The following is a 4222-nucleotide window of genomic DNA, read 5'->3' as shown; positions in this document are numbered from 1 at the left end:
AGGTGCTTTCAATGCACTTTGTTGAAAATGCCCTTGGGGATCAAGGGCTTTTCTCTGTTAGTGCCAAAGATGGCAAAGGCTCTCCTGACATTTTAGGAACCGTTTCTAAAAGGGTAAACATTGCCCCGAGTTTTTGCCCTTCATTGGGAATCTAGAATATATTTGTTAGTAAGCTTAGTTGAAACTATTGCAATAATAATATATAATACTAAAGTACTAATTAGGAATACAATTATTAGTGTGTGGTCATGGAAGTGTAGGAGTTCTTCTATAACGGGTGATGCTGCGTCTTGAAATCCTAGTTGTGCTGGATGTGCCATTAGGTTATAAATTAAGACATGCGGGTTATTAGTCCACGACTTCACCTTGACAAGGTGATATAATCTATTTTACTAATGTCTTTAGAAGGAGGTGACAGAGTGGTTATGTGGCTGGCTTGAAACCAGTATATGGGGGTTCAATTCCTCCCTTCCTCGTTAATTTGGTTGAATTTGGACGAATGCAGGTTCTTCATATGTGTGGTAAGGGGGAGGGCAGCCATGAAGTCATTCTACGTTTGTTATAGTTAATTCTACAGATAGAACCTCCCGTTTGGCGGTGAAGGCTTCTCATAGAATAAATAGGAACATAATTACTGCTACTAGGGAGATTAGTGACCCAATAGAGGATACTGTATTTCATAGTGCATAGGCATCTGGATAATCAGAGTATCGTCGTGGCATGCCTGCCAGACCTAGGAAATGTTGCGGGAAGAATGTGAGGTTTACTCCAATAAATATTACTCCGAAGTGAATCTTTGTTCAGGTGCTGTGTAGTGTGTACCCGGTAAATAGCGGGAATCAGTGCACAAAGGCTGCCATAATGGCAAATACGGCACCTATTGATAGTACATAATGGAAGTGTGCAACTACGTAGTATGTGTCATGGAGAACAATATCAAGTGATGAGTTGGATAAAACAATTCCTGTGAGTCCTCCTACTGTAAACAGGAAAATGAACCCAAGGGCTCATAGCATAGGAGTTTCTCATTTAATGGATCCTCCATGAAGTGTGGCTAATCAGCTAAACACTTTCACACCTGTGGGAATAGCAATGATTATCGTTGCGGATGTAAAATATGCGCGAGTGTCTACGTCTATTCCAACAGTAAACATGTGGTGGGCTCAGACAATAAATCCTAGGAGGCCAATAGCCATCATGGCTCAGACCATTCCTATATAACCAAATGGTTCTTTTTTACCTGAGTAGTAGGCTACGACATGAGAAATAATACCAAATCCTGGGAGAATTAAAATATAAACTTCTGGGTGGCCAAAGAATCAGAATAGGTGTTGATAAAGAATTGGGTCTCCTCCTCCCGCCGGGTCAAAAAATGTGGTGTTAAGATTTCGATCTGTTAGAAGCATTGTGATCCCGGCAGCTAGCACTGGTAATGATAATAGAAGTAGTACGGCGGTTACAAGTACAGACCACACGAAGAGTGGTGTTTGATATTGGGAGATGGCTGGGGGTTTTATATTAATGGTTGTGGTAATAAAATTGATGGCCCCTAGAATTGATGACACCCCTGCTAGATGTAGTGAGAAAATTGTTAAGTCTACTGACGCTCCTGCATGGGCAAGGTTGCCTGCAAGGGGTGGGTAAACTGTTCATCCCGTTCCGGCCCCGGCTTCTACACCAGATGAGGCTAGTAATAATAGAAATGATGGGGGCAGTAGTCAGAAGCTTATATTATTTATTCGTGGGAATGCTATGTCTGGGGCCCCAATTATTAGTGGCACAAGTCAATTCCCAAACCCCCCGATTAGAATGGGCATAACTATAAAGAAAATTATTACAAAAGCGTGAGCAGTAACGATAACGTTGTAGATTTGGTCATCACCTAAAAGCGATCCAGGCTGGCTTAGCTCAGCCCGGATAAGAAGGCTTAGGGCAGTTCCTACTATACCAGCCCAAGCACCGAATACAAGATAGAGGGTGCCAATGTCTTTATGATTAGTGGAGAAGAATCAGCGTGTAATTGCCACAGGTAGGGTGGCCGAGTGTTTAGGCGGTGGGTTGTAGCCCCGAAGACAGAGGTTCTAATCCTCTCCCTACCAGAGCCCCGTGGTGAAGAAATACGTCGGATTGCAAATCCGAAGGTGTAGGTTAATACCTTCCGGGGCTTTCCCGCCGTTTTTTTCCTGCAACGGCGGGAAAGTAGATGGATGCTCGCTGGTTTGAGCACTTAGCTGTTAACTAAGAGTTTGTAGGATCGAGGCCTTCCCATCTAGTAAGGTCTTAGTTTAATAAAAATGTCTGAGTTGCATTCAGGAAATGTAAGTTAATATCTTGCAGATCTTATCAGGGACTAGAAGATTTTCACTTCTACTTAGAGCTTTGAAGGCTTTTGGTCTAATATTATCCTAAGTCCCTAGGTAACCAGTGTTAAGATAGCTGGGGTTATCGGTAGCAGGCCCAGTGAAGCAACGGTAGATAGGGTTAGTAGTAGGGAAGTTTGGGTTGTTTTGGTTCGTCATGGGGTTGTTGAATTAATAATATTGGGGGAAATAGTTAATGCTATTACGTAGCATAGCCGTAAATAAAAATATAGGCTGATTAAGGCTGTTAGGGCCATGGCTGTGGCAATAATAGGAAGGTCTTGTTTTGTTAATTCTTGCAGAATCAACCATTTTGGTAGGAAGCCTGTGAGTGGGGGGAGGCCCCCTAGTGATAGTAATATTAAGGTGGCGGTTGATGTTAAGATTGGGTTTTTTGATCAGGTTGTTGAAAGTATATTAATTTTAGTGGCAGATAGCATTTTAAGGGTGAGGAATGCTGCGGATGTTATAATAATATATGTTCCTAGTGCAATTAGGGTTAATTGGGGGGTATATTATACAATAATAATTATTCACCCCATATGTGCAATCGAGGAATAGGCTAGAATTTTCCGCAATTGGGTTTGATTTAGTCCTCCTCATCCCCCCACTAATGCAGATATAGCCCCTAGTAGGGTTAGTATCATAGGGTCAATAATTTGGGCTGTTTGAACAATGAGTGCGAATGGGGCAAGTTTTTGTCAGGTAGATAGAATTAGTCCTGTTGTTAGGTTTAGTCCTTGCAGAACTTCTGGTAGTCAGAAGTGTACTGGTGCTAGTCCAATTTTGAATGCTAAGGCAATTATTAATATAGTACTGGCAATAGGATTTGATAGGTTGTTGATGTTTCATTCTCCTGTTATTCAGGCGTTTGTTGTGCTTGCAAACAGAATTATTGCTGCTGCGGTGGCTTGGATTAGGAAATATTTTGTGGTTGCTTCCACTGCACGTGGGTGGTGGTGTTGTGCTATTAGTGGTAAAATTGCTAGGGTATTGATCTCTAGGCCCATTCAAGCTAGTAGTCAGTGGGAGCTGGCGAAAGTCAGGGTGGTTCCTAGTCCTAGGCTAGACAATAGAGTTGTGAGTACGTATGGGTTCATTGGTGGGGGAGGGGGTTTAACCTTCATTTTCGGGGTATGGGCCCGAAAGCTTTTTTAGCTGACCCCGCCTAGGAAGTGGTGTAAAGGAAGCACCGAGAGTTTTGATCTCTTGAGTATAGGTTCAAATCCTTTCTTTCTAAGAACTGAGGGGATTTTAACCCCTGTAAATCACTCTATCAAAGTGGCCCTTGGGTGCTCAGGCACAGTTCTTTGGTTATAGTTGGGGGGTAGTCCTGCCAATGCAATAGGCAGGGCGGTATGTCATAGCACGAAGGCAAGTGTTAGGGGGAGGAAATTTTTTCAAACTAGGTGTATCAATTGATCATATCGGAATCGTGGATAGGAGGCTCGTACCCATAAAAATAGGATTGATAGTAGTGCAGCTTTAGTTATAAGATTAATTGTTGTAAGTTCTGGAATATTCGTGAAATGTGAGGCACCTAAAAATAGTACAGCTGATAGGGTATTTATTAATAAAATATTAGCGTACTCGGCTAAGAAAAATAGGGCGAAGGGTCCTCCTGCATATTCTACGTTGAAACCAGATACTAATTCTGACTCACCTTCTGTGAGGTCAAATGGTGCTCGATTTGTTTCAGCTAGTGTCGAAATGTATCATATTGCGGCTAGGGGTCAAGCTGGGATTAATAATCAGATGCTTTCTTGGGTAGTATTAAACGTTTGTAGGTTATACCCCCCGGAGAAGATAATTACTGAAAGGAGAATAAGTCCGAGGCTTACTTCGTATGAAATTGTTTGGGC

The 4222-nt window shown here is 42.3% G+C and overlaps 1 pseudogene; it reads right to left on the bottom strand.

The window, feature by feature from the left end:
• Window positions 1-400: 400 nt before the first annotated feature.
• Window positions 401-4222, bottom strand: part of LOC141287668 (NADH-ubiquinone oxidoreductase chain 1-like) — a 32047-nt pseudogene continuing 28225 nt past the window's right edge.

This window comes from Garra rufa, chromosome 15 (assembly GCF_049309525.1).
Source record: "Garra rufa chromosome 15, GarRuf1.0, whole genome shotgun sequence".
NCBI lineage: Eukaryota > Metazoa > Chordata > Actinopteri > Cypriniformes > Cyprinidae > Garra > Garra rufa.
This window is presented reverse-complemented; position numbering and strand designations above follow the sequence as displayed.